General features: G+C 35.3%; 1 long non-coding RNA gene across 1 annotated transcript; it reads right to left on the bottom strand.

Annotated features, from left to right (window-relative positions):
- Positions 1 to 7,643: 7,643 nt before the first annotated feature.
- Positions 7,644 to 8,921, bottom strand: LOC140175964 (uncharacterized). Its single transcript, XR_011867080.1, has 2 exons — positions 8,678 to 8,921; positions 7,644 to 8,600 (listed from the first exon to the last, which is right to left on the bottom strand). It is a non-coding gene; the product is annotated as an uncharacterized lncRNA (long non-coding RNA).
- Positions 8,922 to 15,602: the final 6,681 nt, after the last annotated feature.

Below are 15,602 nucleotides of genomic sequence, written 5' to 3'. Positions count from 1 at the left end.
CACATAGAGTGCAATAGAAGTAAACATTATTAATTACAAGAATTAAAGGAATCTACAACTACAAAGGCAAGAGATCAACAATAGAAAAGCAAAGAAGAACAATTATTATGAATTACCTCTTATTGAATTGGAAGAAAGTAGAAGGAACAATACTAGATCTACAACAAAATATAAGAACAACATAAAGGAAATTACAACAAAAGAATAGAAGAAGATGAATGTAGCAACAAAGAATTGAGAGATAGAATGAGATGAAAGCATGAATTAAAATCTAGATCTAAGATTATTGAACTAAACCTAATCCTAATTCTAGAGAGAAGTGAGAGCTTCTCTCTCTCTAGAAGCTAACTCTCACTACTAAAACTAAGCTAAAACTAAACTAATGGTAACTAACTTCTAAAGTATGAAAAGTATCTAAAAGTTATCTTGATTCCCCTTCAATCCTTGGCTTAAATAGCATTAGAAATGAGTTGGATTGGGCCCACAAGGCTTCAGAATTCGCTGGCCACGTTTTGCTTTAAGTGAACCAGGTGGCAGCAACAGCGCGTGCGCGTACTATGCGCGTACGTGTCATCATGAGCGGTTCAACCATAGCAAATCTTATATAGTTTCGAAGCCCCGGATGTTAGCTTTCCAACCCAACTGGAACCGCATCATTTGGACCTCTGTAGCTCAAGTTATGGCCGATTAAGTGCGAAGAGGTCGGCTTGACAGCTTTCCGGTTCTTCCATTTCTTCATGAGTTCTCCAACTTTTCATGCTTTCTTTCTTCATTCCCTTGATCCAATCTTTGCCTCCTAAACCTTAAATCACTTAACAAACATATCAAGGCATCTAATAGAATCAAGGTGAATTAAATTTAGCTATTTTGAGTCCTAAAAAGCATGTTTTCACATTCAAGCACAATTAAAGGAGAATATACAAAACCATGCTATTTCTTGAATAAATATGGGTAAAAGGTGATAAAATCTCCAAAAATCAATACAAAACAAACCGTCAAATTGGGGTTTGTCACATAGCCATTTGAATTAGGTGGATTCGAATTGGGCATTAGTAAATCGAATGAGTGTGCTTCAATTTACACGAGGAACTCGTGCTTAACTAAATCGAAGTAGGGTGCTTCGATTTATTGGGTTTATGCATATATAAAGAGTTCGAAGTCACATGCTTTGAATTACATTTCCATTCATTCCAGACGGATTAAAGTTTTCACCCAAAAACACCCTTGAGATTCAGACTGCAAAAATGGAAGATGATCCTAATCGTATCTATCGGTTAGACGGCGTCGTTCATATTGCTGGTTCTATCCATGAAGAGGTTAATTTTTGAAATTGAATATCTTTAAAAAATAAATAGTAGTTTGTGATGTTTAGTCATTTAGAATTTCGTTATGTGCGCTATTGAGATTTTTAAACTACAAATGGTAGCTTCGTAAGTAATGTACTAATTGTTAGAATTTAAAAAGTACAAATACAACGTGGAATAGTGTTCAACGATGCTTAGTGATAAACCCCTATTTTATGATTTATCTTGTGCTCAATTGATTGGTTTTTATCAAGTCTTTGCACACTTATTCATGCAAAATGCATGGTTTTACAATTTCCTTCCCGATTCTGTGCTATGATTGAAAACATGCTTTGTTTCTCTTAAATTTTACTAATTTTAATCCTCTCTTATTACCATTAGATGCCTTGATATGTGTGTTAAGTGATTTCATGGTTTATAGGGCAAGAATGACTTAGAGGATGGAAAGGAAGCATGCGAAAGTGGAAGGAATACAAGAAACTAAAGGAACTGCTAAAGCTGTCCAGTTTGACCTCTTGGTACTAAATCGACCGTAACTTGAGCTCCAGAGGTCCAAATGACGCGGTTTTAGTTGCGTTGGAAAGCTAACATCCGGGGCTTCGCAACAATATATAATTTGTTATAGCTTCCCCTAAGCCAGGCAACGCACACACGTGGATCACGCGGACGCGTGACCTGGCAAAAATGCATTCCACGCGAACGCGTGGACGACGCTTCCGCGTGACTTTGCAGCGACCTGTACATACTAGAAATTGCTGGGGTGATTTCTGGGCTGTTTTTGACCCAGTTTTCAGCCCAGAAAACACAGATTAAAGGCTATAAAGTGGAGAATCAATCCATTCATATAACAAGAAACAACAACAGAGACAACATTCATAATTCACAATTTTTAGGATTAGATGTAGTTTTTAGAGAGAGAGGCTCTCTTCTCTCTCTTAGGATTAGGATTTAGGATTTCTATTATGATTAGGCTACTTCTCTTCATTTCTGGTTCAATGTTCCTTTAATTTATTTTCTACTTTTATTTATTCTATTACTTTAATTGTTATTTATCTTTTCAATTTGGCTTATGAACTTCATGTTAGAGTTGATTTCTTTATTTAATATAATTTGAGGTATTTCAGATTTATGATTGCTTTCTTTAATTTATGTCATTGATGCTTCTAACTAATCCAAATTATTTTCATTCAAGTAGATTTTCTTCCCTTTTGACTTTGGTTGAGTAATTGGTGACACCTGAGTTATCAAACTCAGCAGTTGATTAAGAGTTGGAAACTGCTGATTGACTTGGATCCCTCTAAAGCTAGTCTTTCCATAGGAGTTGACTAGGACTTGAGGAATCAAGTTGATTGGTCCACTTGACTTTCCTTTATTTAGTAAGGGTTAACTAAGTGGGAGCAAAATCCAATTCTCATCACACCTGATAAGGATAACTAGGATGGGATTTCCAGTTCTTATACCTTGCAAGAGATTTTTATAATTATTAATTTATTTTTCTTGTCATTTAAATTACTTGTTCCTTATTTAAAAAACCCAAAACAAAATATACAATTTTCATAACCAATAATAAATCATACTTCCCTGCAATTCCTTGAAAAGACGACCCGAGGTTTAAATACTTCGATTATAAATTTTATTGGGTTTTGTTACTTGTGACAACCAAATTTTTGTACGAAAGGATTCTCTGTTGGTTTAGAAACTATACTTATAACGCGATTATTCTTATAAAATTCTTTACTAGTAAGAATCCGATCGTCACTTAGTTAGAGTAGGGATTAACTAGATGAGATATTTTTTGGGAGTTTAGTGTTTACTAATGTAAGTTTTGAATGTTACATTAAATGGGAAGCAAAAATTTGGCAAGAAGTTAGCGTAATTTTTTTAAATTTAATTTAATTTTTAAACATTAGGTTAATAGGCAATAATTTAGTTTATTTTTATTTTATTAGTTAAAATTAATTTAGTTTGGGTTTAGAAAAATTTTATGTGAATTTAATTAATTTATTTTATTTTATTTAAACTTAATGTAATTTAATACTTAAATCTTAGTGTTTAAATGATTAATATAATTTAGTTTAGTTTGTTTTTATAGTTTACATATTGAATATTAGATTAACTACGTACTGTTAGAATTAATTTAATTTGGTTTAGGGTTACTTAATTAAATTATTTGTCATTAGGTTATCTATGTCCAGGAATGCAACACAATTTACATTAAAATTTATTTTTAGTAGAGTTGTCCGCTTTAGGGTATTAGGGATTAAAGTTCGATGTCATTTTGTTGAGAAGGGCCTGAATTTTGTGATGGTCTTTTGGTGAATTACTTTGTTAATTTTGATTATTCTAAAAGAATTTTTTTTGTCATTGTGCAGCCACATCGATGTATCACTAGCATGAAGAGGCAGCATGGTATGCCCTTGACGACAGGATCATACCGTACCTGCAGATGGCCGGATTAGCCCATCTCGCGAGGCTCAATGACCACTATTTTAGGTTGGATGAGTCACTGGTCAGTGCATTTGTCAAGCGGTGGAGGCACGAGACACATACCTTCCACATGTCGTTTGGGGAGTGCACGATTATGCTTCAGGATGTTACGTACCACTTAGGCCTCCCCATCGATGGATATTACATTAGTGGTTGCTATAACACCCTCACTATCATCACGCTTTCGGTTGCGCTACTCTGATAGCAAGAAGCATTATGACGACTTCATATAATTAATAATAAAATAGGAGCCTTTGACTCGAAACCGTATCGCTGATTTCTTTGAAAAATCAGTAATACTTTTTTTCTTAAAACAAACATGCATATATAACCAGAACTCAATCACATTACTTATATACATATATATACACATACCAGACTTCTTATACAAGTACTTACAAATATACATACATGCATTTCATTACAAAACAGGATTCCTATCCCTCTTACAACAATATAATGTTAATGGCGAGGGAAGAATAATATCTAAACTAAAACATCGTATAAGAAAAACGCAATAAAACTCTTCGTAAGCTTCTTCATCCGTTTCCTAAAAAGATAAAGCTATAGGGGGTGAGAACCTAACCACACGGTCTTACCACGGAGCTTCAGAATTGTCATAAGATATTTAAAGAGAAAACTATTTTCAAGCTCAGTGATTATCATTGTCTTATGAATCTTTTGAAAACTGACGGTTTAACCATCCTAAAATTCAAAATTTTTTTAAAAGAAATCAGTTAACTATGCAAGTCCAAAACCTTTCTTTTCGTATAAAAAAATCTTAAAAAGTTTTCTAGACTGTATGAATGACCAACCTGTTCCAAGCATAGGTTCATTAAGTCTATGCTGAACTAGCTTGATTTTTCATACTTAACTAAACCTCAATCAAAAACTAATCACGGCTCATGCCCATTCACGCAATCAGCACTTATCATTAATTCATCACCAAAAAATCAATCTTAGAAATACCACACCAGAGCAAACATAGGCAATACAGACAATAAAAATATAGGTATAGATAGCAGTTATAGCAAGTAGCTCAGATAGCAGTTAATAACAGTTAAACAATTAGACAAACCAAAACAAATTCAAACTCAAACAAAGCATGCAAATGCATATGATGCATGTCTGCCCTATGGCTAATGAGCTCATTTGTCGGTTATATAACCAAACCTGACATGTCCGGTAGCTAATCTGGACACTATCTCTCTATTGTGCATTAATACCATTAAAGAAAATACGTGCCATGTCACCATTAGAGGGATTATGTGCCCTGTCACCCTTAAAACCAAAGAGAAAACATAGACATACTTGTCATCAATCATCCTCAACCATGTTTCATTTATCATATTCATTTAATTTCATAATCAAACTCAGTTTTCTTCATCCACATTTCTTTTCCGAAGCAAGTGGACAACACCGCTGCCTCTTACTCGAGGTCTCAACTCTTAATCAAATTCAATTTCATTTTTAAATCCATTTCTCAATATCATTCAATTCATTCAAAAAATCATACTTTTAAAATCAAATCTCATCATTCTTCATTCAAATTCAATCCTCATCATTCCTCCCATTCCGTTCGTTAATAATTCAAACTCAAAACATAATCTTTTTCTTAATAACTCAGAAACAAGTAAGATAATCCTTAAATCTCAATCTTTCTAAATATCCACTTTAAACGAAGTTTCCAATTTTTAGAAAAATTTGTTCAGCATTTCCTCTAAAATTCGGACTATGCCACCCTTACAGGTCCCATCAAAACCACATTTTTCAACCCGTTCTCAACCAGCTTCAATATCAAACAATTATCAAAATACCAAATTCTTTCTAATTTTTAAACCAATTTCGATATTAGATCAGGTTCGTTGTCAAACTATTTTAAAGTCAATTTATTTCTCTATTTCAATTTATTTTCAATAAATCAAACTCATTTTGAATATCAAAATATTTTCAAATCTCAAGAAAATCAATTCGGCAACCGCCGATTCAACAAAATCAATTAATAACTCAAAATATTCAAACTTCTCAAATAACTAATAATTTCAACCGGACATACAATTAAGTTATCTAGAGCAACTCAATCCAATTCATAAGACTCACAAAATTATAAAAATATATATATTCCACTTCAATATCTGTTTATAATAATCCTGTAATATAAAATAAATTTTAAAAAAAACCCCTACCTCAGTTAGTCGAAACCCACAAAGCCAAAAGCGTCTAAAAATCCTTTTCTCTTGGCCCAAATTAAGCGGCATCGAATTTGACCATTTTCTGTAACAGTGACAGTCATAGAAGCACCGTACACAACAGTAACTCAACCTTGAGACATTAACGTCGCAAAATCCTTAATAAACTATAAGAAAACACTAACGGCGAGAGCTTCAAGGCAAGAACAACTTATTGTTCCAAGAAAGGACCAAGAACCGAGCAGCCGCAGATCCAACAGTTGACTCCGACGTCGTCCACATCGTTTTTTGGTGACCAGGCATGGCGGGCAGCCCCCAGCAGCAGTTCAACAGCAGTAAGGGTGGCGGAGCCAGCCCTCCTTCTCACATGTAACATCACCAGCGTCCACTATAGTCACCCTTTTGTAGAACATCACAATGGATAATGAAACTCAGTTCACAGATGTGACCTTTAGAAAACTAGTTTCTGACCTCAAAATCAAATACCAATTCACTTTCATAGAACATCTTCAAGTCAATGGAAAAGTTGAAGTAGCAAATAAAGTCATACTTGTAGGAGGGAAGAGAAGGTTAGATATAGAAACAAGAGCTTGGCCCAAGAAGTTACCACATGTTCTGTGGGCATATTGTACAACACCTTAATCCACTACTGAAAAATCACCTTTCAGACTTGCATATGAAATAAAAGCCACGATTTTAGTAGAAGTAAACAGAAAATCTAACATGTCTGATTTTACGATGAGGTCAGGAATATAAAGGCCTGCAAAGAAGAGCTGGAGCTATTACCCGAGGCCAAAGAACAAGTTCGAATAAAAGAGGAAGCAATAACAAAAAATGACAATCATATATAATAGAAAGGCTATCAAGAGAATCTTCCATGAGAATGATCTATTCCTGGATTGAAATGACATTGGGGCACCAACTCCTAGAGAACAGAAGCTTGAAGTTAATTGGAAAAGTCCCTACAAGGTCGTATAGGTCCTTGGGAAGAGATATTACAAGATCTCCGATCTACAAAGCAATGAGCTTCCCAGGTCATGGCATGTTTCCAACCTTAGAAGATATTATAGTTAAATAGCAAATCTTGCTCTCTGATGTACTCTTTTTTTCGACTTCATAATTTTTTTCATTAAATTTTGCTGAAGGGTTTTATCAACGCATCAAAGTAAGGAGCTAGGAGTTAGAAGTTGTAAAACTCTCCATAGAAACTAGTATGCTTTTTGTAATTTAATTCATTCATAAAAAGCAAAGTTATTCAACATTTTATTCTCTTTCCGAATTAATCATGCCAATTCATACTAAAAAATCGCAAAAACTGTGACTAACCTCATATGATCGGTACAATTGAATGACAAAGCCAAGTTGGACGTATACGAGTTATGTAAGTGATACGAGCCATAATCAAATTGTGGAAATAACTTGACAAAATAATTTAGTGAAGTTATATGAATGATAAGCAAGTCATAAAATAATTTGGGCAAACATTAAGAGAAAATAACTTAGAAAAATTTGCAAAGTTAAAAACAACATGTAATTAAAAAAGCTCTCAAAAAAAGAGAGTTGAATATACTTGAAATATTACAAAATAAATTATTCAAAGCCCACAACCTAGGCATAGCAAATTTAGTATAAAGAAAATAAAAAAGCTATAATGTAGCATCAATAGTATCAGCATGAGACACTTCATAAGGAGAATTGGCAACACCAGAACCTGGAAAAGTCTCAGGAATATTCTATGAAGACTTAGGGGTGCTTTGCTCAAGAGTGTCGGAACTCAGATGATCCATTATCCAACCATAGATCACGACTTTATCAGGATCAATGAGCGAGAAATCTAACTCAGGCACCAACACATAGATTTAAGGCATAATATTATCTACTGTGTCATCTAACCTCTTCACGGAATCCTACTCAAGTTGCTCATATTCTTCCTTGAGTTTCTCCATCTCCTTTTGCAGCCTTATTTTTTCCCCATACAATGACAACTTGTCGGATTCTGACTTTTTCTTTGCCTCCACAACTACATCTCGGCCCAATCACTTCTTTAATCCTATTCCTCAAAGTGGCATTATCCAACTTGGCAATATTTTTCTTAGTCTTGAGTTGATCCTTCTCCTTTTTTAAGGTTCCAACTTAAGCTCGCAGCTCGGACAACTCAGCCTTCATGGCATCAGGAGGGGACTCTTTAAATATTATCTGTATGTCCTGACATACAGCTGAAGTGCGAATCCCACCCTTTATCAACATTTTTAATTTCTTTGCTATGACTACATCATCCAAAACAACATGACTTTTCGTCATCACAAACTTATCAACAAAGCCCATACCATCAAAATCGGGATCGAAGAAATTTTCCTATTTATTGTTGAGGGTCTTTCTCTTCTTTGGGTTTCCTTATTTCAACGACTTCTCAGACTCGTGGAACTTAGGAGCAAGAGGAAGTTTTGGGGTGGCTTTTGGCTACACTTTGGGCTAGGAGATGTCAATAATTGTCACAGAAGAAATCGGCTGAGAAGAAAAAGTTGGGACGACCCAGATGACCCTTCAACTTGTTATGCCCCTTGTTGGGAAATATTCTTCTTGGTAGCCTTCACTTTATCATATGAGGCTGAAGAGCTAACTATCCTTTTTGCAAAAAAAAAAATTGCAATTAGAACGTATACAAAAAGAAAGAAAAATTTAACTGCACAAGCCTACCTAACTTAGTCTGCATGTAACTAGATTTACTAAGAACCAAGATTTTTATAGGAAAATGATAAGCTCAGCCCCAATATTCCTAGAGCAGCTCTACAATCATTGTCTCCTCTTCTTCTAGATCATCTAAGTCATAAAGAATAATCTCAGGTTTAGAATTTCAATTAAGGTGGAACATACTCGGACTTTTCATTCAACTAAAATGAATGGAAAATATCCTATAGGTTGGAGTTTAAAGTAGTAGTTCTTAAATTCATAGAAGGATTTCTCAAATATAGAGAATACTTTTTGACCTTGTTAGGCTAAAAAAAATGCCTGTTGTTGCCTTTTTGTGGACCTGAAGAGTTTGGTCAAATAGAAGAAATAAAATAAAACTTGAAGAGAAACAGGAAGTCTGAGAAATTAACACATGACTTGATAGATTTGCATGAATGCCTAAGAGTTCAGGGGAGGCTGGGAGTAACACCCTAATTACCCTAAGCCTTACCTCTAGCCGTAAAGCAAAGGTTAATCAGAGGTTACGATAGTCCTAAGACTTATACATATTTATATATAGAAGGGAATAATATATTCTAGAAGCCTGATGAAGGATTAAGCTCAAAGACAGAATTATAAAAGCGTGAAACGTTCACACGAAGCTAACACATAAGATACAAGGTATATGTATAAGAGAATAAAACATATATAAATATAAGAATATAATATTCATAGTGAACTAGCCGCAGCTTGTGGAGTTTAAGCCAACTAGTTACAAATAGAAAGATACAGAGTTTTAGAATTAAAACAGCTTATACAACCTATCTCTCAAATAAGCCTCTAAGGCCATAAAGATAAATATACAAAAGGTGAGAGAATGCTATGACGAAAGTAAAACAGAAATAAACAAGGGACGAACCATACTCCGCTCTGTCACCATATCCGCAATCTCACCGAAGTAGATTACGACCTGCATCTGAAAAAAACAACAAAGTATGGAATGAGAACCGGAGGTTCTCAGTATGGTAACAATGCCCAATAATGTAAGATGTAAGGCTCTGGGATGCCGAAGGCAATCGTAGAACTTCACATCACGTACGAATATTCAAGCTTAGAATAGAATAAATAAATATATAAAGAACTTAAACCATAAACCGGGTTATCTAAACTTAGGGGAATTCTAACTAATACTAATCACACTGCTGTATCCCACAGCCTTTACCAACCTAACCTCCGTGTGATCCCATCGCCACCGCCTACCTAACCTCCTCAGCACCAGACAATCACACATAATGCAAACATGTAAATCACAAATAGTATTCATTTACAGCAAGTAATTCAAGAAGCAAGTAGGCAGGTTATACAAGTAGGCAAGCTCAAGTAAACAAAGCAAACAAGTATATAGGAGATGCACATGATGAATGTCTGTCCTACTGGCTGTGATATCACATGTCGGTTATCGCCAAACCCGACAGAAATCCGGTCGACAACTCCCGGATTAGTCTCTCTATTGCGCATAAGGAGGAATAATTCCGAGGGATGAGTTCCCTACCACCTTCTCCTTTCAGAGGGAAACATTCCGAGGGAGCGTTGATGATTGAGTTTTGCTCGATGGTTTAGAATTTCTTCTTATAGAAAGAATAACTTCGTTGTAAGCATAGTTCTAAACCAACAAACAATTCCCACATCAAAAATTTAAGTTGTCACAAGTACAAACCCCAATAAGAATTAACCGAAGTATTTGAACTCCGGGTCGTCTCACAAGGAATTGCAATGAAGTGGTCAATTATTGGCTATGAAGGATGTAAGGGGGGTTTGGTTGATTAAAGAGGCAATAAAATAAATAACAAGAAAAATAAAGAGAGCAATTAATAAAGAGAGAGACATTCATGGCAAAGATTGAGATCATAGGCTTTCTATCCTAGTCATGCAATGATTAATTCATCTTATTTAGTCAACTCCAACAAATAGGGAGAAAGTCAAACAAGATTAATCAATCATATCACAATAATAAACAAGAATTTATCTCATTACATCATCTCCAACATTGGAAGAAGGTATCATATTATCTTCCATGAGAGAAAGTCTAACAAGACTAGCTAATCTCAATCCAAAAGTCCTAATCAACTCACTAATTTAATTAGCAAAAGATTAGCGTCAATGGAAACAATATTAGCTAACAACTCTAGATCACCAACATAAGTTGGGTTTTCATGACTCAAGATTGCCTAATTACTCTTTCCAAGCCAAGAATGCTCAAAATCTACTCTAAGGCCCAACTAAGCATTTTATCAAATACTTGGAAGGCATAAAAGGAAGGCATAATAAATGACAAGAAATAGTAAAATCTAACAACTACCAATTGCAAGAAAAGTAAATCAACAATCCAAATCATCAATTAAAAGAACATCAACATTAAATTTCATTAAAGAAAATTAGATCCAACAAGTGTTCATAAACATGAAAATGACAAAATAAAGGAAATGACAAGTAAAAACTAGAAGAGTAGAGATGTAACAACAAGAAATTAAAAGGAGAAACTAAATCAAAACAATAATTAAAACTTGGATCCAAGAAGAATTAACTAAAACTACCCTAAAATCTAGAGAGAGGAGAGAGCCTCTCTCTCTAGAATTCTACCCTAAAACATGATAAAAACTAAACTATGACTACTTTGTTTATTCCCCCTTCAATCCTTAGGTTCAATAGCATCAGAAATGAGTTGGATTGGGCCCAAAATGAGCTAGAAATTGCTGGGGGCGATTTCACTAAAGTGGACCCACGGGCAGAATCGGTGCGCACGCGTACATGGTGCGTGCGCGCCCCTGAGCGCGAAGTAACATATGGCGAATTTTATATCATTTCGAAGCCCCAGATGTTAACTTTCCAACGCAACTGAAACCGCCTCATTTGTACCTCTGTAGCTCAAGTTATGATCGTTTGAGTGCGAAGAGGTCGGGCTTGACAGCTTTACGGTTCCTTCATTTCTTCATGAGTTCTCCCACTTTGCATGCTTTTCTCCTCACTTCTTCCATCCAATACTTGCCTTATGAACCTGAAATCACTCAACAAATACATCAAGGCATCGAATGGAATTAAAGTGAATTAAAATTACCAATTTTAGGGCCTAAAAAGCATGTTTTCACATTTAAGCACAATTCAAGGGAGAATTACAAAACCATGCTATTTATTGAATAAATGTGAGAAAAGGTGATAAAATCCCCCAAAATAAGCATAAGATAAATCACGAAATCGGGGTTTATCAAATCTCCCCACACTTAAACTAAGCATGTCCTCATGCTAAGAATAAAGAAGGATAAGAAAAGGGTATGAACATTTATTCAATGCAAAGAAACTATATGCTCCTATCTACATGCATGCAACTAAATGCAAAATGATTCTACCTACTTGATTAAAAGTAAATCAATCTCCAAGAACACATATGCACAGGCAGGGCTAAGATCATATGACGACTCGAACTCTACCAATTCAAATATCAAAATGAAGTACAAGTAGACTTGCAAGAAGAAAAGCTCATGAAAGCCAGGAACAAGGAATTGAGCATCGAACCCTCACCGGATGTGTATCTGCTCTAGTCGCTCTAGTGTATAGGGTCGATCACTCAATTCTCTTCTAATCATGCTTTCCAAGATTTGTTTTTCATTTAACAATAAACAATTATTCAAAGGTTGTAATGGGGCTAGGGTCAAGGTAAGGATGCATATGGTCAAGTGAGCTTAAAATTTGCATCTTTGATTAGCCTAAGCTCTCACCAAACACACATAACAACCTATACAATTCTAATACAATACCTAGCTACCCATAATTCCCACTTTTTTCACATACTCATGCATTCTTTTTAATTCACATTCCATATGCATTGATTTTTATTGAACTTTACTTTGGGGCATTTTTGTCCCTTTTTTATTGCTTTCTTTTTCTATATTTTTGTTTCTTTTATTTATTTATTTATTTTTTGTATATATATATGTTTTCTTTTTTTTTTATCATTTTTTTAAAGTATATACAAACGTATCAATGCATATGGTTTTACATATAGTGCGTGAATATGTACCCAATTCTTAATATTTTCAACAAAAATAAAAATTACACTTTTACCTCAACCAATGTCCCAAGTTTCCCATACCCAAACGATACACACCCTCACTAGCCTAAGCTAATCAAAGATCCAAATTAAGGACATTTATTATTTTTCACTTAGGGGTAGTGGTGTGCTAACATTAAGAACAAAAGGGGTTAAATAGGCTCAAAATTTGGCTAACAATGGTTGATGAAAGGTAGGCTATTTGGGTAAGTGAGCTAAATGAAATGATGGCCTCAATCATATAAATGCATGTATACATAGAATAATGGACATAAAGAATCAAACAAATCAAAGATTACAATCATAGAAAGAGATAATGCACACAAGAATGGAAATAAGTGGTTATAAGATGTAACCACACAATTAGGCTCAAAACTCACATGCTTGTGTTCTTCGCTCAAAAACCATGTTCCAAAATAAATTCTTCAAGCAAGTTCAACAAAATTTTTTTTTTCAAATTGGTAGGGTACCCTAAAAATAGTTTCTTGGAAAAGAAATCATCACCCTAACCAAGTAGTACTAACATAAAAAGGAAGTGGTAAAAATATATACAAATTCTAACTAACATGCAATCTATCATGCAATGCAACAACTAATCTAACAAAGACAAAAATTAAAAATTGGTTTTGAAAAAGGAAGTTGTTACCCATAGAGGTCGGTCGGATGACCTCCCCACACTTAGAAATTTGCACCGTCCTCGGTGCATGCAAAGGAGAGCAAGGTGGATGGGTTGCTACAATTGATGAGCTCCTTCAAAAGGTTGTGCGGATGAACTTGTTTGTTGCCCCATTTGAAGCTTTTCCATTCCTTTCCTTCTTGGTGGCCAACCTCAAAGGAGAGAAAAAGAAAGAAAATTAAGCCTACAACAAAGATATCAAAACAAATAGAACGTAGGCGGGGGCTAATGCCAAATAAGAGTAAGGTTCTCACTACATGTTAGCTACGCATGTAAGTAAAAAGACAATATAGGCTAAGGCATATTAACTAACACTCGATGCAAGAGTAGAGTCAAGGCATGAAAAGCACTTAAAAGCATCAAGTTCGACTAGAAAGAGTGGGTCATGAAAGACATGCAAGCTCATATCAATGCACAAAGAATATAAGAGTCATACAAGATTAAGCATTGATTTAAAAGTTTCATCACCCAACAATATCAAACAAGTCAAGAAGCACCAAGATTAACCAAGAAACTCTCAATAATTGAGTGAGAGAATTCAACACCATTATTAAAACAACGAACTTAGAAAAGAAAACATGAACAAGCTATAAAAATAAAATTAAAATGCAATGAATGATAATATGCAAATGCAACATAATAAAGAAGATGAAAATAAGAAAAATAAGGGAAAGAAAGTAAGAAAGGAAGAAAGAAGAAGAAAGAAGAAGGAAGAAAGAAAACAGGGGAGAAACAAGGCGTGGAAGGCGACGCGTACGCGTCACGCACGCGTGCGCGCGGGTGGGCAGACGGGACAAGCGACGCGTATGCGCATAGCACGCATAAGCGTGGATGTGAAGATGGCGATCGACGCGGACGCATCATGTACGCTGGCGCGTCAGGTCGCGGCGCAAAGTGGGCACAACTTTGGCACAACTCTTTGGTTTTTGTACCAGGAGTGCGATATGCACCACCGGCGCGCGCGCGCACAGCGCGCTTGCGCGCGGATGCCCGTTTTTCCCTTTTTTTTTTTTTCAAAAATAGGACACTCTCCTAATCTATAACCATTCTAAAACAATCAAAAATCAAATTTAACAAAAAAAATCTTTTTGGTTTTTTTTAAAAAATTTTCAAATACACTAAAAATAAAACTTATACTACAAGCAAAATGCAATTCAAAAATAACTATTCTAATCAAAGCATGAATCTAATAAGCAATCAATCAAAGCAAGACATGCAAAAGTATGAAAAGAAGAAAACTACCTAACAATGGCAACTCAATGCATTCATTGATTATATACACAAGAGAATGGAAAGAGTTTACCATGGTGGGGTGTCTCCAACCTAGCACTTTTAGGTTAAGTCCTTAAGTTGGACATTTGGGAAGCTCCTTGTTATGGTGGCTTGTGCTTGAATTCATCTTAGAACCTCCACCAATGCTTGGTTTTCCATTTTGCTCCAAAATTTCCAATGAGTTGCAACAAGTCTTGATGGAGACCGTCACAAGCTAAGGGTTCCCAAAATTGATCCTCATATATACCCGGATCCCAAATTTTGTTTCTACACCCATCTTCAAGTTGATCATTACAATTCCAATTGGGTGAGAAGTGATCCGAATTCTCAAGTAAACACCCAAGCATCTTCCTAGACCCCTTTAGTTGAGAACTATACCAACCATTGCACTTAGACTTTAAGTTTCCAACCATAAGGAACCTTGATTGGCATTTTCACCCACTACTCAATTTCCTTTTGTTGTTAACCCCACAAAGAGCTCTAAGTTGCCCATCATTTTCAATCAAACCATATTCAAGTGGGAAAGTAAAGATTAGAGATAAGGATTTTACCCACTTGAATGTTATGTTGGATGGGGACTTAGGAAGGGACATCTCCAATGGTCTTGTAAGTTCCATTCCCTTGTGCTCTTCTTTGAATACCTCCACCTCTTGGCAAGCTTCTTCAACTTCAATTCTTTGCCCACCAACTTCTTCCACACATTCTTCATTGGTGGAGCTTGGCTCTTGATCACCCTCTTCCAATCTTTCATCATTCATACTATGCCTTGGAGGTTGCACATTATCCTCCTCAACATCAAATTCAAGCTCATTGGAAGAAGGTTCAACAACTTCCACAAAATCATCAACAATGTCACTTGGTGTGGAAGTGCTCTCAAGTTTGAAATTCACCTCTTGTTC

This window comes from Arachis hypogaea, chromosome 11 (assembly GCF_003086295.3).
Source record: "Arachis hypogaea cultivar Tifrunner chromosome 11, arahy.Tifrunner.gnm2.J5K5, whole genome shotgun sequence".
Classification (NCBI taxonomy): Eukaryota; Viridiplantae; Streptophyta; class Magnoliopsida; order Fabales; family Fabaceae; genus Arachis; species Arachis hypogaea.
The sequence above is the reverse complement of the archived record's forward strand: the minus strand, read 5'-3'. Positions and strand labels throughout refer to the sequence as shown.